This window comes from Urocampus carinirostris, chromosome 14 (genome assembly GCF_059441175.1).
Source record: "Urocampus carinirostris isolate Australia breed hairy pipefish chromosome 14, RoL_Ucar_1.0, whole genome shotgun sequence".
Classification (NCBI taxonomy): Eukaryota; Metazoa; Chordata; class Actinopteri; order Syngnathiformes; family Syngnathidae; genus Urocampus; species Urocampus carinirostris.
In genome coordinates, this window is record NC_142362.1 from 39,780,074 (window position 1) to 39,804,476 (window position 24,403).

Sequence of the window (24,403 nt, forward strand, 5' to 3'; positions counted from 1 at the left end):
AGTTGTAAATGTTTGACTTGTCTTAACCGAAGTCAATTCATGATCTTTCACACTTGCGCGTGATAATCGCGATTAAAAACTGATCATTTACAAACATTTATTTTCGGCTGTGATTTCAATACAGCCCGAAAAATTGCACAAAGTTACATTGGGAATTTCATTGGCTAACCAATGTGTCGATCAACATTTGATTCTGTCACTATTGGCTTATGATTTTTGAAGACGAAGTAGGTCATGTCATTTCTGTCAATGCAGGCCCTCATGGGTTGTCACAGGATAAGGACCGCGAAGGTTTCAAATGGACAAGAATGGTGTCAATCAAAATGCAGGAAGGCTTTTAGGGCGGATTTTTTTTAATCTGTCGGCAATAGGCATTATCGTATGTTTCGGAGTAAATATCTTACATATTTGGATTCACTGGACTCTTGTGATTATAACCAGACCACGTTTGCGAGAATCGTTTCACAAGTGGACTATCGCAGCCCTTTTGGGTGAGTTATACTAGTTTTAGTTTTCGGGTGTCACGTTTCAGACTGATTGTGATGTTTCTAGGATGATTACATTCTAAAAAGGTTAGAATATCCCGAATTCCAACAGTTTAAGCTAACCAATAATATGGGGCATGACATATTTCAGTGAATGGTGACCATACGAAGACATGACTTTGTTTATCAACAGTTTGACGGCCCACCGGCATTAAATGCATGCAGTCCGAAAAACAAACATCAGTTGTTAAAAAGTCAAAAGCGACAAACATCAGTTGTGAAAACGTTAAAAATGACAAATGTCAGTTATTAAAACAGTTTGATTTCAAACTGTTGAGATCTGTTAAGTTCTTTTGTTACAGACTTTGCGGTTGACCATGGAATGTATCACCAAATGGACATTACTTTAGTTGTATTTACTGTTCCACTGCTGCTAATGTTTCTCTTCTTGGTTTACAGTGATATAAAAATGTTTTTGATTTTATTTCTTCATTCATTTTCTTGTCCATAAAATATGAATTTTATTTATGTATTGATATCTGTATTGACCGAGCACAATGCCTAATTTACCTTTTGGAAGCTTTGCAGTGTATTTTGGGTAAATGAAAATAAAGTTCAATTGTATTTTTATTTTCACCAGGCAGTGTCTAATTTGCTAGCAGCCCACACAACCCCCAAAACCCAGCCACCCACCCACACACCTCTTTCTCTCTCTCTCTCTTTCTCTCTCCCCCTCTCTCTCTCTCTCTCTCTCTCTCTCTCTCGCTATCCAACCATCCATCAATCCATCCATCAAACTATCACTCTAGCCATATTCCGCTAGTGGGAGGTGACTAGCGTCAAGAACTCACTCACAATCACCAAACATTAATTCCACTTTGCTCTTCCCAACCTGACACCGAAAATTAAGCACAAGCACAGCAAGGGGTGAGTTGCTGTGCCATGCCCCTTTATCAAAGAGGCCCAACAGCATACGCTGGTTTCCCCCATCTGAATTTAACCTTGCTTTCAATAATTAACTGATTCTGAAACTAGCTCACCCATGCTGGTTCTTTGTGATTTTCTAGTAAAATTACTTTTTAGAGGTTGACCTAATCTATTTAATCCTGCTTCCAATAAATAACCCTGAAATATCATGGTAAAAATATAGTAATAACATGATAAATTGTTATTTTTAAAAAGTATATCAAATTAGTAGTTGCACTTTGCACTTCTGTAATAAAAAGTAACTCGGCTTGAAAACGGTTGAAGACCACCGAGACAATGTGTAACTGGTACACGTTTTAATTGGGTGGCACATTCTTTAATTGCCCATCCGTTATCCGTCATTTACGAATGACCAAACACAAAAATAATATTATTTTCTGCATCCCTTTCTAAGAGCACAGCTCACGACTTTGTTGCTTTGGGCAATTGCATGAGCAAGTACACATGTGCTTGCACGCAACACACACTGAGGACTAATACTGTCGGACACAATAGTTAAGTAGGCCGAGTGGATATTTTCCCTGCCCCTGAGGACACACTCAGCGACACAGCAGGACGAAAAGAGGCAGTATGGTGAAGAAAGAAAACATTAAACAAATTTTCAATAGCTTTAGGTTGACATTCCATCCTGACTTTCACGCTTTATCAAAATCTCACAACCCTGTTTCACACCCAACTATCGACAACCAGTCTGTGTTCATACAAAGCAGAGGAAGGTATTCTCTGATAAGACTTTTCAGTGCTTACTTTCTGACAATCATTTTAGGATTAAGGGAGACTCCTGTACGGTAAGCATCAATGCTATCTCAGCAGGAGGAGGGAAACAAGTGAGATATCAAACATTTCCAGCGATAACGCAAAAAAGCTAACAACAAAAAAGCAAGAATCAAAGAAAACTATCTTGTCTCATGGCTACTTCTGTTTTTTTGCCACACTTTTACAAACACTGTATTTGGAGATCAGACCTATCAAATGTAAAACACGCCATAAGGCTACTTCCAAGAAAAAAAAGAATACGATAAAGCTTCATTAAAAAAACACACAGTAAGAATACTATTTTGAGAACATCATTTTTGAAAACTGGCTAAATCTATGTGTAATAACATAATAAAGTAATTTTGTTCTTAAGATTTTTTATATTTATCACCGGTGATGTTTTCGTTTGGGATCTTAGTGTACAAATCTGTTTATGTAATTGTTTGTGTGTTTGTCCACCCAAGAAAAGGGTAAAGGAGTTCAGATATGACCACCATCAGCAGTTAGGTAGGAAACGCCAGATTTGAAAACTGCATAAAAAGATGACTTGGGATGATTGCCGTAAATTCAGGACTATAAACTGCTACTATGTTGCTACATTTTAAACACTACGACTTTGAATATGTTGCAGCTTTTTTTTTTCTTCATGACAGCAACGAGGTAAAAAGCAAGCTGCTCTTTACCACAGTGCATACACTCTAAATATAAAACACCACAGTGACGTTGACAGAAATTAGTCCATGTTTTTGCTGACAATACTTATATAATATATAACAAGAGCAAAATGAGGGGTTTCACAATACATATCAATACTTACAACATAATCACAATATGTGACCTTTTTCACTCATACATCAAGTCCTCAATTATAAATCCTAATTGAACAGCAGTGGAAGTTATCTTTCAAAAACACCACATTTCTCTTTTCGTATCATCAGCGTGTGTCAATGTCAGGTCGCTGAAGCTTCCTTTAATCCTCGAGGAGGTATAACAAGTGAATGCAATTTGGTCAATATTTGCAGCAACCACCAATGACAACAACAGAAAAATACACATCAGTGTTGCAATCTGGCACTATTCTCCACAGCATGGTTGCCCTAAGGCTGTCATCTACAAATATAGGGCTCTCATTTTATGAGCCCTAACCCTTGCTCTAGGGATAGTGTCGTCATACTGGCACCAAGAGGTTGCTGGTTTGATTCCTGGTTCCTCTGAGTTAAATGTCAAAGGTAAACCATTGGACAAGACACCTGCATGGCTGCCTCTGGCCGTCAGTGTGCATGTGAATAGAAAAGTGTTAAGTACATTGTGAATCACTTTGAAGGTCTTCAGTAACAGGTCAAAAGCACTATACAAATGCAGTCCATCTACCATCTACCAAAAAAGGAAATGGATCCAAATAAAAATGCTGATCTCTTTTTGGACCTGTTTGGCGTGCTACTCATGTGAATTGTTGTTGATTACAACTTCCCCAGCATTGTTAGCAGAGAGATTAGACGTAGCACTCCAGGACAAGACTTAAAAGAAAAAAATACGATTCAAAATAACGTCACGACCAATATTTACAATCAATCAATCAAAATGTATTTGTATAGATTGTTTCAGGCAACACATTGGAACCGAAAGTGCTGTATAAAAACATTCAATGTACAATAAGAAAACGGGAACACATAACATACACAAACACGCACACAAAAAAAAAATATTACTTAGATTATCTTGCCACTGAAAAATATAACGCAGTTACATAACTCGTAACTACCAACATTGCCTGTCAGTGACCAACGCTCCATTCTGTACATAAGCAAGTACCTGTTCATATGTTGGGAAATTGCACCATTTCAAGGTGTCTGCAGGTGAAACATTGTCATGCAAGATAAGAGTATATTATGGCGTATTTCAATTGATTTTCTAGCGTTTTGACACAATTCATTTAAAGCCCTTTTTATGCTCATTTTTTTGTCAAATAGGGTTGAATTTGTGCAAAGTGAGCAGCCCTGCTATTTTGTTTTAGCATATAAGTGACACTGAAGACATGAAAGACCATTTGCTCAGCTGCCATCTCTTTGTCTAAACACCTTCCCTCGTTTAGGTTCTGTTTGACTTTTTTAAGCGGTGGGAATTGAAGCAGCAAATCATTAACTCATTAAGTGTCACGAAGAGTGTTGGGACTAATGCGTTTCAAAGAAATGCATTTACGTTTCTCGGTAACGAGTACTGTAACGCATTATTAACAACATTTGGTCACTCTACTGTCATCACGACTTGCATTACAGCGTTATTCTGCTACTCATTTAATGCAGATCATGACTTTTAAAGTTCTCTGATTACTAAAGGATCCTGTGACACTTAATATAGGGATATTGAATTACTGTATAACCTTACATTCAAGGCGAATTTAACACCATGAAATATAATACTCAAATCCGGGGGTCAACTTCTATGCACATACTTTGTTGTGTGTCACCAGTAGCAAATAATAAGCAGCACGTGGGGAAGGGTGTGTGGTAGAACTGCACCAATTTGTGAAAAAAAAAAAAAAACGAATTGCCTTTTCTTTAGACCAGTATAGCCATTTCAATGCGATTTTTGATATCAAATAAAAAGTGCATTTTCTGTGCTATTTTTTGGTGAGTACTTAACACTTGGATGCATGATCTTACAAGTACATACACTCTTTCATGACTGGGGTCAATAATTAGTGGGGGGCGGGCGATAAAAATACTAACAGCAACATGTTTTATGAGAAATTCCTGGAATCTGACAATGTTACAACTTTTTTTTATTTTTAAAGACTTTGAAGAATAACAACCCATGGGGTCATTTTTGATCCCACTTATGTAATACTAACGGGAAATTATTGGGGAAAACACAATCACATAATCTATGGTACAAGTGTGCAGAAATTTGGTATTTTTATTTGTCAAATTATTTTTGCAATACACCTTGTCTGGAGAAAAATGGAAAAGTAGAGGACATAAGCCAAAAATAGAGAGGTTTAAAACCAGAGACAAATGGATATGAGGTTTCTTGGATAAGTGTTCGCTTGAAGGGCTCTCAAGATTGCCCAAGCCAAAACATATGAAGTGTTCACTGCTTCTTCCGGTTGGTGGAAGCATTATCTTCTATTTATTTTATCAAGTGGCTGTTTTAAAGCAGTTTTAGGGGGTCAGATTCTGTGTGGGTAAATACGGCAGTGCTTCTAAACTATTTTATTTTGTATCCCATATTATAAGAAATCTTTTTGCTAACAACCAACATCTTCCAATCACCCAAACAACCATCTCCCCCCCAAGAAAAGTGTCATGTCCTGCATGGTCGCCATGACACCCAGCTGGTCCCGCCCCTTGACACCGGCTGACACAGATTGACTTAATTGCGTGTGGGATTCTTAAGGGCTCGTTTTGGGACTGCCCGTTGCGATACCATTGTTTTGTTTGACTCGAGGAAGACCTGTTCATGCCCGTTTGTTCTGAGTTATTGCCTTTAAGCCTGTTTTGTGAGTATTACCTAGTTTGAGTTTTTGATTGCCTGTAGCTTGTTTTGTTTTGTCTTTGGTCCCCGCGTGTTGGACAACTTTTATTTTCTAAATAAAAGTAACAGATCGTAACGCAAATGAGTTCACTCTTCCTGCCTCCTGGTCCGTTCCCTGACAAATAGTTTATAAAACTCTTTAAATTACACCGTTCTCTGCTGCATAACACAGAATTAAAAAAGAAAGCAATGTGGACCAACTAACAACAAAAAATAGCTTTATTAAGTGTAACAGAAAACATTTAAAGTGCATCTGAAATTTAAAAATAAAATACAAATCCTTAAACTATAAACATTTTTGACTGACCAAGTCAAACCATACACTGAAAAATGTAATAACATGAAATCAATAAATAATAATGCATTAAAACAGATAAACGACATAAATTCAATAACACAATATTTAAAAAATAGCAAAAAAAATATATAGAAAATAATTAGTGCTGGGTTGTTGTTGTTTTTATGGACAATATAAATGAATTAGCATGTTTTGCAATGCTCAAATTTACACTTCTTCCAATCACCCAAACAACCATCTCCCCCCAAGAATAGTCTATAAAACTGTTTAAATTACACCATTCTCTACTGCATAACACAGAATTTAAAAAGAAAGCAATGTGGACCAACTAACAACAAAAAATAGCTTTATTAAGTGTAACAGAAAACATTTAAAGTGCATCTGAAATTTAAAAATAAAATACAAATCCTTAAACCATAAACATTTTTGACTGACCAAGTCAAACCATACACTGAAAAATGTAATAACATGAAATCAATAAATAATAATGCATTAAAACAGATAAACAACATTAATTCAATAACACAATATTTAAAAAATAGCAAAACAAAAATATAGAAAATAATTAGTGCTGGGTTGTTGTTGTTTTTATGGACGATATAAATGAATAAGCACGTTTTGCAATGCACAAATTTACACTTCCTCCTGTAGTGCAATTGATTCAAAAAAATAATAACAATCTTTGATGTTAAACGCACCCGCGCACCCCTTGACGAAGTCTCCCGCCCCACAATTTGAGAACCATTGTTATATGGTAATTTTCAACCACATAGCAACTGTCGGAGTAACGCACTACTTTCTGGTCAGTAATCTGGGGAGTAACTGAATTACTTTTTAAATAAGGCAAGCGAGTAAGACTCTGTGGCCTTGAGATAGGGTGCTCTGCCTGACACCTGGAGGTTGCTAGTTCAAGCCAATGCTGAGTAGTACTTGAGACTTACGTGATTAGTAGCCGTTGCCTCCCTGCTTGTCACTTGGCATTATGGTTAGCAATTGGAGGATTGGCTCACCAAATGACTCCCACATTGTTCCCATCATGGACTGTTCACTCTGCTAGCCTCTGGGAAGAGGTACTGCAGTGTGCGGTGCAGGACCACCAGGTTCTGCAACAGCTTTGTCCCCCTGGCCATTAGACTGTTAAATGGTCAATCACACACATAAGCCTACACAGCTCCTAATCTGTACATCTGTTTGTTTGGTTTTTTTTGCACTACTGGCAGTTCTCTTATACCTAGCCACTCCTTTGCACATCTGTTCTCCTCTGCACTATCATACTCCAGTGTTATTGTTATTGTATAGTGACTTGTTTACCTGACTGCCCATTTTGCGCATCTGGTTAGTTGCTCCTCTTGCACTCTTTGCACTACTGTATAATACTATACATAGCTATGATTATTTAGTATATTATTAGTTCTTCAATACTCCAACTCAATAAAACATTTTATTTATATCTGTACATTCAAGGAAACTGTGCGGGTCAGATGTATTGACATTTCGTTCTGTATACACGTGTACAAGAATGACAATAAAGTATATCTGAATATGAATCTGAACATTTTAGGGCAAGTAAAATTTCCTTTAAAATAAAATTTAAGACCAAGTCGACAAAAAGTAAAAAATTGAAACAAAGATAACGAAACAAAAAACACGTGAATTAAAGGCAACTTTGAATAAATGTTTATTTACCGTATTTTCCGCACTATAGGGCGCACCGGGTTATAGGGCGCACCCCCAAAAAATAGTTCTTGGTCCTATATCTTCCATACATAAGGCGCACCGGATTATAAGGCGCTACAATGGGAACGTCGACAAAACAGTCAGATAGTTCAGTCAAACTTATTACCCCCTTAACATTCCGAAAGCTTGCAAAGAAGCAGATGCGTGTCGTAGACACGTGCGGATGCGGTGTCCGTACGATGTCACTCAAATGCATCGTTCCAAATATCATTCGGAAGGTTAAAGTCTTGGGATTCAAGAAATGCCAACCATTCCTTAGTTTCTATTTTCTTTTTCGCTCGCAACTTCACTGTGCATATGACAATAAACACTTGGAATTGAGTTTAATTTAAAAAAAGACCCATCACAGAAACATCTAGATCACTCTGAAACAAGAAACTGGGAAAATATATAGCCGGAGTAGCTCACCGAAGTCGTTGCGTTCAATAATAATGTGCAACCATGGTCCTCTTATATCCGTGAGTGTAGTAAACCCAGGAGAGTAAAATATTTTCAAATACAGAATGGTAAAACATGTTTCCTCTATGCTGTAGACAACCAAACTTGCTATTCACATTCATCTTTTTCGGCCAATTGCAGGCTTTGTTTTGCCCCTTTAGCCTATGCGAGCCAGTAAATGATAAAAAGGATCCGCCCCCTTTACCTCCAAATAACTTTAGCCAATAGTGATCGATTCAAATGATGATTGACACATTGGCTGAGAAATGAAACGCCGGCATATGTATCCCAGCATACACCGCGGACCACATCGCCTACGAGGAAAAATCTAGTCGGCGGCTGCTTGCCTTTGTTGCGAGACCTTGCGACTTAATATTGATCCATATATAAGGCGCACTGTATTATAAGACGCATGGTCAGTTTTTGAAAAAAATAAAGGCTTTTAGGTGCGCCTTATAGTGCCGTAAATACAGTACTTTTTTTTATGACATTTTGGTCCAGTTTAAAACTTTCCATCTGCAAAACATAACACCTTTAAGTGTTAGACAAGGAAAACAATAAATAAAAAGGATGTTTACAGTCGAAACTGGCTTTAAATGAGTTGTGTCAAAACGCTAGATTAGAAGATCAATTGAAGGTAACTACTAATTCCAAAGAACTCTTCTGATATATTTATGAAGCATTTTTATCATGATGTATGAAAAATGACTTTTTGGTCCAGCGTACCTGCTATATTCATGACCAATTTTGAGTGTTGCATGCTTGGAAAAAAAACTTTGTTACTCCATGGATGTTGACAGTTGATAAATAAAACTAAATATTTGTGTTTTTGGTTCTAATTTTGTCCCCATTATCCCTTTGTACCTACTACAGAAATATTACAAAATTACAACAAAACTAAATATCAAATTTTGTGTTTACAAACAGGGGCCTAATATATTATTTTGTTTTCATTCTGAATATTTAAAATATACTATCCAAATATTACAAAAAATACTACTACAGAAGTATTACAACAAAAATACTGTGCCACAATTATATAAAGTGGGACCTCGTTACTTCGCGGTTCGACGTTCGCGGCTTCAGAGCTTCGCGGTCTGTAATGGTAAAAAAAAAAAAATATATATATATATATATATATATATATATATATATATATATATATATATATATATATTTTTTTTTTTTTTTTTTTTTTTTTTTTGAAGGGCGTTGCTGCTTCACAAATTTTCACTTTTACCGGGTGGTTTTGGTCCCCTCTAACCGGGTCTAAAAAATAATAACTACAAAAAAAATAAAATAAAAAAAAAATTGCGGCGGAACGTCAGCGGACGCGGGATAAGGCGGCCGGCTGGATGGGACTGGACGGGGGGGCACGGCGGGGTCACTCCCGGGCTGCACGACGGAGCGAGTTCAGCGGATGCGGCGTCACACGGCGCGACGCGAGAAAAGACGGCGGGCGTGATCAGGCTACCCCTGTAACCAGACATGGGGACTTGAGACTTAGTGACTTGGACTCGAGTCGACTCGAGTCGCTGTTTTTATGACTTGTGACTTGACTTGGACTTGGCAATCTAAGACTCGGGACTTGACTTGTGACTTGACTTGCCCAAGAAAAAAATACTTGGGACTTACTTGGGACTTGAAGGTGAAGACTTGAGACTTACTTGAGACTTGCACATGTGTGACTTGGTCCCATGTCTGCCTGTAACTGGGGAATCCCCAGTTACATATATATATATATATATATATATATATATATATATATATATATATATATATATATATATATATGTAAATAAATAGGGCAGCACACGCGGCACAGTTCACAGTCTTGGGAACCACCTGTGTGGGTTCAAATCCAGCTACCGGACTTCCTGTGCGGAGTTTGTATGTTCTCCCCGTGCTTGCGTGGGTTTCCTCCGGGCACTCCGGTTTCCTCCCACATTCCAAAGACATGCATTTCAGGTGGATTGGCTGGTCCAAATTGTCCCTAGGTGTGAATGAGCGTGCGAGTTGTCTGTCCCTGTGTGCCTTGCGATTGGCCAGGATCAGTTCAGGGTGTCCCCTGCCCACTGCCCGATGATTGCTGGGATGGGCTCCAGCACCCCCGCGACCCTACTGAGGATAAGCGGTGCAGCTAATGAGATGAGATATAAATAAATAAAACATGTAGATGTCTTGATGTATATTTATTCATAAATTAAAATATTGATTTGCTCTCCTGGATCGGCCCCTTGGCCAAATTTTTTAACCCGCTACTCCAAATAGTTTCCCACCCCCAATCTAAGTGGACCAGGATGCTACACTAACGGCAGTTGCAGTAGTGATTGGAGCCATAATAGATAAGACCAATGCGGCCGTAGTAATTCAGAGAGACGCATCACCCTCGCGTCATTTAAGCTCAGGGACCCTATATCCATGTCCACAAGTGATGGCACTTAATTGCCAAAAAGGGAACATAACCCCCAAGAAAAATGAGAAATTATTGTAAATCCAAAATTGTAGCAATATCGCTAACCAAAATAGCAACCAGTAAATAAACAGTATTCAGCAATGGTGACCACAAATGATAAAAGCATTAAACTGTCAATTAAAGCAACATGATCGTTTCAGTTTGGAAAAAAACATAAAACTGGTGCCAGGAATTTAGTTTTAAACATTTTCGAGAGACGGTGTGCCTCGAAATTTGACAAAAGTCGTTGCCTTGGTTCAGAAAAGGTTGAGAGACACCGCTATAGGCTTATCCCTTTGTGACTCTCGTTCTTTGCAAATGTTTACAGTTTATTTAGAAGAACAGTTTAGACTGTGAATTCTGGCCAAATGCAAAATGTCAATAAAGCGAGGGACAAAAAGGGCGAGCCAAGGTATAATGAAGGTTAATCCACCCAGAATGATTTGCAGCACGGCGGTTTTTGCCCTTCATTGGCCAAAATGATGAAGGTTTTTAGGCTGTCACCCTATTACCACTCTTTTTCTCTCTGGCTCTGTCTGTACTCTATTTACCTTTCATCTAGGCCTGCGGGATTTGAGCAACCCGAGACATAATTACCCTCCTGGTCTCTCGAGGGGCCCTCAATGCTTTCTTCTCCTGCTCTGTTTTGTTTGACTTTTCTATTTTCCTTTGTTAATGTAAGATCTTTCATAATAGACACCTTCAAACTCTCTAACAATGTTTTAAAGGCACACACTTAAATATCTGAATTTTGCCTCCAGACAATGTTGGGAATAACGTCGTCATAAATAACGCAGTTACTTTTTTGAGCCAGGGCACGTTTTTTACAGTGGAAACATTTCCCGGCACACCACTAACCAAAAATGTTTTAAAATGAATCTGAACAGTATATTTAATTACAATATGATTTATAATACCCCCAGTTTTTACAGCACAGACACTTGACAATGACATCTCATCTCATCTCATTAGCTACACCGCTTATCCTCAGTAGGGTCGCGGGGGTGCTGGAGCCCATCCCAGCAATCATCGGGCAGTGGGCAGGGGACACCCTGAATTGGTTGCCAGCCAATCGCAGGGCACACAGGGACAGACAAATCACTCGCTCATTCACAACTAGGGAAAATTCGGACTGGCCAATTCACCTGAAATGCATGTTTTTGGAATCTGGGAGGAAACCGGAGTGCCCGGAGGAAACCCACGCAAGCACAGGAAGAACATACAAACTACGCACAGGAAGTCCGGAGCTGGATTTGAACCCACGCAGGAGGTTCCCAAGACATGAACTGTGCCGCACATGCGCTAACCACTGCGCCGCCGTGCTGCCCTGCTACATATTTGCAGAAAATGATTCAAAAATGTTTTATAGAATCTTACATTTTAAAAAGTGACATTGGATAATTTCTCGCAGCACACCTGACGATCTCTCACGGCACACTAGTGTGTCGCAGCACAGTGGTTGAAAGTCACTGACGTAACTTATTTTTCGACATTACATTACAATGCCGTTAATGTTACAAAAGCGGTGTGTCACACATTTTTGTGCATGTCTAAGTACTTAATAGTGGGTTTTTTTACATATGTTTGTATGCGTGCATTTACATACGTTTTTGTGTGTATTTAGACATTCAATGTGTTTACGCATGCTTTGTGTGTTAAAGTACATTTTTAACACACAAAAAATCAAGGGTGAAGAAATTTGTATTTCTTTTACATAGTGGAATCTCTACCTAGAGGTTGCTGCCTTGTCTTTCTGGCGAAATTTGCTGCTACGCTGTGCTCTGTGGTTCTGGTTTAATTTGCATTAGACAACAGTGATATCTCGAGTAGTGGTCAAATGTTACACACTGGGGAATTAAACATTTTCTGCAAGTGTTGTACCTCGAGATGTCTTCAGTGAAAAAATATATGCCTCATGAAAGGTTGAAAAGTGCTTACCTAAAAAGCCTTATTTGTCTATCACATAAATTTCATGCAGGTTCCCCCAGGATTTTTCCATTCAAATTTAAGACTATTTCAGACCTTTTCAAAACCACATCCAAGGATATTTAAGGCCAACCTTGCACCTATTCTGGCATACATTTATAAAATAATGCAATAGAATCAGGCAAAATGACTGCATAAAAGATGTAATAATCACTTTTTAAATCAAGCAAAAAAGTGTGTGCATGCGCACACCTGGTGCAAATGTAGTACAAATACAGCATACAGCCCTATAAAACTCTGCCGCAATTTTTTAACACTATAAAAAACATAACTGTGTGAGGAGTGTGTGTTTTTGCGGCTATATCACACAATACAACATCTTAACATATTAGACAAAATATATACTTAATCACTCAACCGCAATGGGCCAAACCTACACTTTCCCATCTTTAAGTTATGTCTACAATGACAGCACACTGTATGCGAATCTTCAATGTACATTTAACTCTAAAGTTGAACGTTTAATCCATCAACAGTCTGGAGGCGACCCGTCGGACAATTGAGAAGCAAAGTCGTGTCTTCACGATGTCACCAGTCACTTAATTACATGTCATGCCACATCTCGTTAGAACGCTTAACCTTTTGGAATTCAAGATATGATTTCAAAATGTACTTATATAGAAACATCAATTTACAGAAACGTTAGGGGGTTACCAGGCAATGGATGGACTTGAACAGTCTTTTAAACCCAACGTGTCATCTAGAGGAGTCAAGAAATATCTCAAATACTACTTTTTAATTGTGTATACATTTTAGAGTACCGTAAATTCCGGACTATAAGCCGCTACTTTTTTCCCAAATGTTCAGCCCTGAGGCTTATTCAGTGAAGCGGCTAATTTATGGAATTTTTCCGATGGCCACCAGCGGCGCAGAAATTTAAAAGGTGAGATTATGACCAGTTGAACATGTTCACGAGGAAAGACTGTGATCTCTAAACTGTAGTATGTGTTTTCTGTCAAGTCAAGGTACGTTCTTATACTGAGGGAAGATCAGAACGACTTACCGTGATATTCACAGCTATGGGTTGCCATTTATTTGATACATTGCGAGCGTGATGCTACTAGAGTGTTGGTACCTTTCAAAGGCACGGTTTGGGATGAAAGTTATATTATTATTATTATTAAAGCTTTGAAAACTCTCTCGGTGTACCGTCTTTCTTCCTATATATGTGTAACCATGTATAATATGTATTTGCAACTGTATATTTTTGTAATGTATTTATTTTAGAGATTTATTCTGTTATGTATTCTACGGACAAATCAAAAATAAGGGGCGGAGAAAACGCGGCCTGATGGGAAATGTGGTAAAGCTGAGTTACCAGTAGATATGTCTGTTGTCGTAGCGAACAATAGTGGGTATATTTTTCTCACCCTTAACTTTACAAATATACATTTTTCTTGGATTACTTTAGACGGGACCCCGACTTTAGAAGTCTGCATCATACGTTAATTACGGGTATCAATGTGGTTCTTGATAAAATGAGGAATTTACAGCATGGTCTATGAAGGATGCCGCTTGGTATTGCAGTACCTCCGGGAACGGTGCATTCACAATGATTGCAGCAAGGCTTTAGGGCTAGGACCTTAGCTTGGCCTTTTGGCTGAGAGTAAGTGTCCCGGCTCCTAGGCTTTGTAGCGTATTATGAACTGGCAGATAACGGATAATGAATAACGAAGATTGATCAATAAACCTTAAAAACCCCAAACCCCCCCGCTTGGGATGGCAGAGCTATGCCCTTGCACAATAGTATTGCCCTTTACACGCTGGTTAACTACTGTTAAAAGATAATAACTCTGAAATTGTTTAATTGATGTTGAAAATGTCAGGAAAAAATGCTAAAACATCATATCGTCACGTCATATTGTCAGATATAACAAAATTGTGAATATGCTTGATGGCTGTTGAGATTGTCGTGTTTGTTTTGCTGCTGTTGGTGTCGGTGGATTTGTTCAGACCAAAGACAATCGACTTTGGCCTGGACGGATCTATTGACACTAACAAAGATGTTATATAATGAAATTGTGAATATGCTTGATTGCTATTAAGATTTTCGAGAAGGGTTGTTCAAAACGTCACATTGAAATATAATATTGTGAATGTGCTTAATTGTCATGATTGTTTTCTGTTATTAGTGTCAATAAATTTGTTCAAACCAAAGAAAAAAATTGCCGGGAACGGTGCTTTCGCAATGATCACAGCAAGGCTTTAAGGCTAGGACCTTGGTTTGGCCTTTTGGCTGAGAGTAAGAGTCCCAGCTTCTAGGCTTTCTGGCGCATTATGAACTGACCAATAACAGATAATGGATAATGAATAAAGAAGGGTAATGAATAAAGAAGATAGAACAATAACCCTTAAACCCCCCCACCCCCTGTGACTTTGCCGCAAGTTTTACTGCGGGCGCCCGTGGCTTATACATGCGTGCGGCTTGTATAAGTATAAAAATGCGAAATTACTCAAAAATTGGTGGGTGCGGCTTATAGTCAGGTGCACTCTATAGCCTGGAATTTACTTCCAACTTCAAATCGGCGGTCTCAGTCGCTTATTCATGATGAACCCGTGTCTCTAAGCAGAAATCTGACCCCCTAAAACAACAAAGGAACCCACAGCGGTCCCCCAACACACGCAAACGTACCCCCGCACACACTGCCTGGTCACAAAGAGCCTTGGGGCTTTCACGTAATCTCTTAATGAACTGCACAGGAAAAGAGGGAGCACTCTTTATACATAAACCATGTAAAGCGGGCCTCACTTTTGTCTCTCCCTCCCGACTACAAAATGGATTAGAAGAAGCTGTGTGAGTCTATGTGTGCTGTGTGCGTGTGTTAAAGAGACTGGTCTGGAGAATGTGGAGGTTGGGTGTTTCCTTTTTTTTCTTGAGAGGTTCATGCATGAGGGCAGTACGCATTACAAGAGCATTAAATCGTCATAGCCGACGGGGCTTTGAGATGGGGTTTTTTTTTCCTTAAACATGTGCTCATGTAACATGGATGCCTACAGAAAGTTGAAGGACCAGCCTTAAGTTCTCTTTGTTCTCTGCCCCCCACCTACATATAAAGCCATGAGACTGGCCAGGAGTCTTCACATTTCGAACAAGACTAAAAGAAACACATTGCATTAACAAGGTTCAACACCTTTTTTCATGGTACAAGATTATGGAACCAATTTTCCAAGTTATCCAGTACCCTTCAAAGCAGAAAAAATAAATTATCATATTGTTGATAGTAATTATTATTGATTGTCGTTATAATAATCTAGATTACGGGTGTCAAACTGACGGCCCGGGGGCCAATCACAGCCCCCACGATGATAGTTTGAGGCCCCCACCTTGATATGAAAATCAAATGGACAGTGTGTATTATTTTCCCACTAGACAATGCTGTATTCTGTCGTGCCACCGAAAACCAGTGCTAAAAGAACAACGGAAGAAGACAAAATGCGGAGACTCAATGTGACCAAAACGCACTGTATCATGTTTGAAAAGAAGACAAAAAGAAAAGAAAAAGGAAAAGAAAATAAGGACCAGAAAAAATAAAAAGGTAAAAAAGAAAACACAATATAATAAGGAAATAAAATACAAAAAAATATAGGTAAAATGAAAAACATTTTTTTTAAAAAATGTTTTTTTAATTTTTGTCTGTTTTCCTCTTTCATTGCTTTCTTTCTTTTTCTCCATTTTTCTTTTTTTTGTTTTATTTTCCCCTACTTTTCTTTTTATTCCTTTTTCCTTTTTTGTCTGTTTTGAATTTCTTCTTCCCTAGTTGTATTCCTTAAAAAATAATTTTCCCTTCATTTTGTCTTTCTTTGTGGGTAAAAATAGCTAGAAGTAGGGTGCTATTTGTTCACTTTCAGTCTCCATAGTTTATAGTCTTCCTTGGATTTTTTTTTTGTATGCACTACACATAACAGCGACATCTAGTGAACAAATATAAAACCCCCGACTTAATTGAGTTTGAGACCCCTGCTTTATATTTATCTCATCAACACTACTGATTTATTTAAGGTGGGTGGAAGCCAGACAAAATCAATTCTTCTTATAATTTATTTTAATTTAATGCGTAGTTTATTGAGTCAAAATGGCAGTAATTTCAAGCACTTCACCCAAAATTCAAGCACTTTTAAAACCTCAAAAAAAACAACGTTAAAATTCAAGCTTTTCCCAAGATTTCAAGCACCCTTACGAACCCTGAATAACCACCATTTGGTCCGTGCATAGAGTTCCCAACAGTTGCTTAACCCTTTATTGACCAAGTATCGTACAGACTGCTTGGAATTGTTTTCTTATTTTGGTCATGAAAAAATCCGAAATCATGTTATAAGGATTACTTCTGGCCCTTCTTTTCCCCAGAAAAATTTTTTTTTAAATATATTTGGCAATCTTTAACATAAATGTTTTAAAATATTGTAATAAGAGTTTAAAACAAAATACAGACTTGCACTTTTCGGGATTTTTAAGGAAGTAGAGACTATAACAGAACATGAGCACATTGTAAGACAATATAAACTGGAAAAATGAACTGTTATATACAAAAACGTTTTGAGTCTTGCTCTCTCAGTATGTGTTGAGTAATAAAAAATGTAGTAACAGCTTGAAATAAAAAACAAATCAAAAACCGGACTTGGATTTTCAGGATCATAATGAAGTAGAGAATGGAAATTAAAATGAACACATTGTAAGACAACATAAGCTGAAAAAATGAACTGTTAAAAATGTAAATGAAAAAAGTTTGAGTTTTGCTCTCCTTGTTTTCCATATATTGTCAACAATATTTCACCATAACACCGCGTTTTATGGGCATGTGTGGCAGATGATAAAGCAATTTCTGGAGACAGTGACCCATATCATACATGACCCACCAGTATCCCAATTACTTTCCCATTTGACAATCAAAACCTATAAAAGCGTGTCTTCTTTCAGGAACTGTAGTGATTATTTTCTTTAGCCCAACGTCGTGGAGTTACGATAATTTAAATCGCGCTTTCAAAACGGGGTAATTGTAGTGGGAGGGTTAAAATGATTTTCTCCCGTACTTAGAAGTAAACGGACGGTTCCCCCCGCAACTCTACTGAGGAGAAGCGGTGCAGATAATGGATGGAGGGACGTACGGTTTTCATATTGCAGTCAAGTAACGCATTTTGTCCCGTAATACAGTGAGACAGTGGTCTTTACATAACTATTCGCTATATAATTCCAGGGGGGAGACCTACTCTGTGACCATGAGCAGGCATCATTTTATCCACGAATATGATGCTAGGGCAGAGAAGAAGAAACTGCAGCACGCGGGCTACATGCGGCCCGTCAGGCTTTTGAAGCCAGTCTTGTGCCAAAATGTCCTACCTTTGTGAGACGTCCTACCGTAGGTTGACGAATTTTGTTTTCTTTATAATCAAGTAAAATGAGCAACACTGAAACTCTGAATGATTGCAAACAGAACTTTTACTGATAGTATGGAATGAGATTTGGCAAAATCCGTCCAATACTGTCTCAGTCTGATGCGGAAACTATAATTCATGCATTTGTTACCTCCCGTCTCGATTACTGTAATGCACTACTCTCCGGTCTCCCGAAGTCCAGAATCAAGTCTCTTCAGCTAGTACAAAATGCCGCAGCGAGGCTTTTAACTAGGACAAAAAAGTACGATCACATAACACCGATTTTGGCTAACTTGCACTGGCTCCCAGTTAGCCAAAGATGTGACTTCAAGGTTCTCTTAGTATTGTACAAAATCATACATGGACTTGCTCCCTCTTATCTTTCAGATCTGCTCTGCCCCTATGTCCCGGTCCGAAGCCTACGATCTGAGAGTGTCGGTCTTCTGGTGATCCCGAGAGCAAAGAAGTGTTCTGCTGGTTCGAGAGCGTTCTCCATCCGGGCACCGGTGCTGTGGAATGCTCTTCCCCCTGAGATCCGATCTGCAACCTCAGTGGAAATGTTTAAATATAAACTTAAAACTCACTTCTACTCCATTGCATACGAATAATAACCTACTCTTCTTGTCGGCTGAAAAATAGTCTGTGTAACATAGTGTACTAATCTGTGAAGCCCTTAGAGACTTATTGTGATTAAGGGCTATACAAATAAAAATGACTTGACTTGACTAGTCAACAAACACCCTGCTAGAAAGCTACCGCAGAAACACAAGCCAGACTTAAAAACTACCTCAAACAAAAGTGCTTTAAATCAGTGAAAGAGTCAAATGAGACTGAATAACAAAAATTGTAGGTACTCACCGCTTTTAAAGGCATATTTATATCAGCAATGCACACTAGGCATTGGTAGGACTTCTTGAAGGGTAAGAAATAATTTCAAAACACCGGCCCACCAAATAAAAACGGGAAAATGTCAAAATAATCCATTATTACACTAATGACATGGGTGCAAAACTCACTTAATTACATGTCTAATATTATTGAATACAATGTTTCACAACATTGATGTTTGTAAATTCAATTCAATTTTTTCTTGTAAAATGTAGTCGATACCCAAAACAGAACTCAATAAATGATATCACAGTCTGACCTGTCAGCCCCTAAAATACACAAAGGACAAAAGGAATGCACACAGACATGCACTTATTCAGCGGAATGTTTGCTGATTAGCAACAGTCAGGGATTCTTAAATCCCAGGCTCTGACACGCATCACATTTTCACCAAGACCAAATGTTGATTTATTGAGAACAAAATGCATTCTCAATGAACTGCTCTACGACACGTCAACAAATTATTTTGTGTTAAAATGGAAAATACTGACTAATAGTAAGATCAGGCCTAAAATATACAGGCCAAACCGACCCAAATTAACTTGATTTTAGAGACCGAGCCTAAAAAAAACCCTGAATTTGCATATTTTGTTTGTACGGACGAGGGAAAGGACAGAGGAGGAAGAAAGTGTGACTGTAGCCGACCTCCGGGGCTTAGCCACCCTCTGCACATTCAGAGATTTAAAGGACAAGCTGAGCACACTATATACCTTAAACTGCGGGACAAGCTGTTTTTAGCAGCTAACGACACACCACTAATTGAAAAACCAGCCCAAGATAATGATAACATTTGAGGCCGGACCGAATTTTGGGTCGGTTTCAGGCCTAAGATCTTACTTCTATTATGAACTGACAGGCGAGCTAGACTGCTTTCATCAAATCAAGATTGACTTTTAGCTCTTCTCGTAGAAATTAGTCAAACACCAAATTAAATCACAATCAGAAATCAGGGGGATTAATCAAAGTAAAAAAAAGATTTACAAAGTAAATGAAGTAAAAAGAAAAAGAAGCAAAGATATTTTATCCATTCAATAAAATTTACATATTATGCTACACTTGATTATGCTGATTTAGATTTAGACGCTCCCCTACTTACGACCATTCGACTCAAGAACAACGGTAGATACAAACGTTTTTTTCGGGATGTCGAAAAATATCTGGACATTGCTGTAAGTTCGATTTTGTATTGTGTGCACCTTTTTCCGAGTACAGGACAGTACTGTAGTGCTTTTTTTCCGCCGCTACCGGCGAGTGGCGCTGTGGAGGTGACCCAGCATCCACCCCCAAGAAGAAATCCGCTTACTCTTCCGAGTTCATGTGTAAATATACTGTAATGTATCTCCAGCTAAGAACTTTTTTATTGTGCAATATCTCGTGCATCCATTCAATATGGTTGGTGTAAAGTGTAAGGAAGAGGCGAGCCGTTTCATCTCAAATAAAAGTGGAATATGGAAGCTTGATGCTGTTGAGAAAATGGTTGGATTGCTTTTTTTCAGCCACTTTTTACCACGGAGGAGGAATTCGACTAACTCTTGAAGCTCAAAAGGGTAGGACGTTTTGGCAGAAGACTGGATTCAAAAGCCTGATGGGCCGCATGTAGCCCGCATGCTGTAGTCTGCTCTACTCTGCCCTAGTATCATATACGTGGATAAAATGCTGTCTGCTCATGGTCACAGAGTAGGTCTCCCCTTGGAATTATATTGTGAATGATGAAATTTGATTTATGTTACACAAAATGTCTTGTTATAAAAATATGATTACATAACAAGAATAATGTGAAAAAGTGTTTTTGGTTGTCAAGGAGACAGAACCTAGATAAACACCGGCATTTTTTCTGGGAGCCTTTTTTCTCCTCCTTTTTTGTCAATTGTTTATCGAATCTGTTGATTTTATACTCATTATAACCATTTATTTGAGGATCAGTGGAAAACAATTAAAATGTCAATTAATCAATCAATTAATACCAACTAAAATAGCTTTCCAAAATACTTCCGGATGCCTTTCCAGGCAAGAGGTGCCCGAGCTGTTGGAAATTCAGCAGCTGCTTAGGTTCTTTAGCAATACAAGAATAAGACAAAGTTGCCTGTGGCACTTAATACTACAAAGGCTAAAGTTAACCCCCACATGCTATGCAATTACTGGCATAAGAGTGACCAAAAGCATACTCATGAACACTACCTCTTTACGCTATACCCTACCGCTTTTTTCCCCTTGCCGATTTCTTTAAACAAATATTTTTTAAAGACTAGAATTTTAGTCTACATCTGCTTTATTTTAAAGCTAAACTATGTGTTTGTTTGTATAAAAAAACAAAAAAAACACCCCAACGATCGAATTAGATTTCCCTTTTGGTAAAAGTTTGCCACTTCCAGTTTTATGCTATACAAAAAGCCCCGAAACAAACGAATGGTTACATCTGCGGGCTATCCGCTTCTCATATTTCTTGAAAAAAAGTCAGATAAAATATAATCAACATCATTTGTCGTCAAATGCTTTAAGCATTGTGCAGTTATTTGAATTGACATTGAATTGACCCATCGAGACAAGGCTTCTTAACCCTTCTATTGTGTTTGTTTTCAGGTTACACACCCCATTAAAGTGGGTCATTGGCGACCCGTGTCTTCAATCAGCTGTAAAATACACTAAAAACGAGAATACAGCATCTTATTTTCTTCTTATCTCTTGGTTACTTTATTAGGTTTCCTAATGTGAACTTCGTGTTCATGAGAATCTTAATGTGTCGTCATGTGCCGACTGAAAAATTCTGACTGTGACGGCATGTGCCGGTCAGATTCTGTCCACTCCACGCATCCGCCCGGTATTGCAGTACCTCCGGGAACGGTGCATTCGCAATGATCGCAGCAAGGTTTAAGGGCTAGGACCTTAGCTTGGCCTTTTGGCTAAGAGTAAGAGTCCCGGCTCCCAGGCTTTGTAGCGTATTATGAACTGATCGATAACGGATAATGGATAATGAATAAAGAAGATAGAACAATAACCCTTAAAAAATCCCCCCCCCCATGAAAATATGTTTTTCTAATTTTTGTTGTGGGTCCATGTGACTTTTATCAACCAGTATACCCTTAAATTTCAATTTTGAAAATTGTTCAAATGAACCCTAAAAGAATGATGTAAATAACTCAAAGGTTATTTTGTTACTTGAATATTTGTTGGGGGTATCACAACACATAGAATAGAATAGAATAGAATAGAAAAGAATAGAATAGAATGGCTTTATTGTCATTATGCAAAGTGTCATGAAATTCAAAGCTGCCTTATACAGTGCACATATACACATAGAATTTAAAATAACCTAGAATTTAAAGGTAACACAGAATTTAAAAAGTAACATAGAATTTAAAAGTAGTGAAATTACCAATATGCTAAGGAAAACATCTAAATTTACACAACACAACAACAATCAATGATGAATATTGGTTATTTATCGAATATTGGTTGTTTACAGTGCAAATACGGATCGCATGATATGACAAAGAGATGCAGATGACGTCCAAGTATGCAAAAAATATTTTAAAAAATTGTATCATTAACTAAATTAATATCTATAGTGTTAGGGTTGGTTTTAACTCATGGATATTTACTAAAAATCGACTTTTTAGCCATATAACTTTAATGCAAATATAAAATAAAAAGCTCAAGTCAAAACACAAAGTATACATTTGCAAGACCAAACAAACAACTGCCAAAAAGGACCAAGATCGATTTCCTGTTCCAAAACATATTAATAATAAAATTAAATTCAAAGTATCTGTGTACAAGAACTTGCATACGTATGCAAGTATATGTAAAGATGCAAAAAAGTGTGTGGCAAAAAAGTGACACATTTAGTGTCTTCTGTGCAGAGATACTACTTGCAGTTTCAAAACTATTATTTGCTGGCCGGGAAGCTGTACAATTTGTCCGCACCTGCTGGGAATATCAATTCAACAAAAGTGGCAGGGAATTTGATTTACTTAAATTTTTATAAATGAGAAAAGGGGTGGGATAAGTTTTCTTCGTCCCACTCCCTTTCAGGTATTCTGTTATGCATTAAAGTGATGTGTACACAAAGAATGTAACTGCCTGAAATGAATACAAAAATAAATGAGTGAATATCATAATTAAAACACAAACACACACACACACACACACAAAACTGCAGTTGGGAATTTTTTTAAACATTTTCAAAGGTGTACCTTTATCTTTTTTATTGGGGAAAAAAAAAGCGTGCCTTTGCTCCAAAAAAGGTTGAAAAACACTGGTGTAATTGATAGACTTGTTCATTGTTGTTGTTTTTCAAATGACTCAACACAAGTATTCGTGTGCAAGACAACAAAGGAAATTCACTTTTCATTATGTATACTGTAACTATTTTCTATAATATTGAATTTTATATATTTATCTTGAAAATTTTGTGTCTGTTCGCTTTTTTAAGAATCCTGACAGAGGATAGCACCAGTTTGTGTAAGAGTGGCTGGCCTGATAAAAACATTTGTTTATTTCACTTAAAGTTATATACGTGTCAAATTGAATTATGATAACATTTTAATAAAAAATTTTGCGAAAGGCTTTTTAACTTAAAAGACGTTTTTATCAATCGAATGCTCGTTTTAAGGCTATTTTTATTATTTGAATGTTCCTTTTTTAAATTGAATTATGGCATTGCTGGACTTTCATAATAACAAACTCTCACCGTAATACACTGGAGCCATCACAGACTCTGCCGCTATGCTGCAAGTGACACAAGTGCCAAGCAAAAGAGGAGACATGCTAAAAATCAAATGGAATGAACCATTTCAAGGCAGTGGGGTATTTCAGAGGCTGAGTTGTTCACGTTTGTTTTGTTTTACTTTTTTTTTTATCTTGCGTTTTTTTCATTTTATTTTATCCTGTCCTTTATTAAAGAAAACAGTTTTAAAGATGCTATAATATTTAAGGGTGCTTGGGTTGAATTTGGAGTTGCTGAGAACACAGTGTCTTGTCTCTCTTTTTTACACCAACCACCACATGCAAACACGTTTCAGTCATTAAAAATAGTAATTCAGTCATTTAAAGAAGTTATAAATAAATAAAATATTGAATAAATAATGTACCTCTGTGTTCTCAAACGCAACTGTTCTATTACTAAGAGGGTAAGAATTCAGTATCATAAAAATGGTCAATACTAAATGGACTGCAATTATACAGCGCATTTCGAATCACTGAAGACCTTCCAAAGCGCTCTACAATGTATTTTACACTTACCCATTCTCACACACACACACACACACACACTATTATTTCTTCCCTTTTTTTAATTGGTAAATGGTTTATAGAAAGTCCATCAAAATGTGATGATAATTTGTTCAACTGATAAGGAGAAAATACATAATTGTCAGAATACATCTTAAATTTTATTCCGGATGGGATGTTTTTAACTTTAACCACTGTTCGTACTTTGCTTCTCCATGATTGATGATAAAATTGACTGAA

At 37.6% G+C, this 24,403-nt stretch overlaps 1 protein-coding gene across 1 annotated transcript in view; it reads right to left on the reverse strand.

The window, feature by feature from the left end:
- Positions 1-24,403, reverse strand: part of efnb2a (ephrin-B2a) — an 82,217-nt gene that overhangs the window by 57,059 nt on the left and 755 nt on the right. The window lies entirely within an intron of this gene.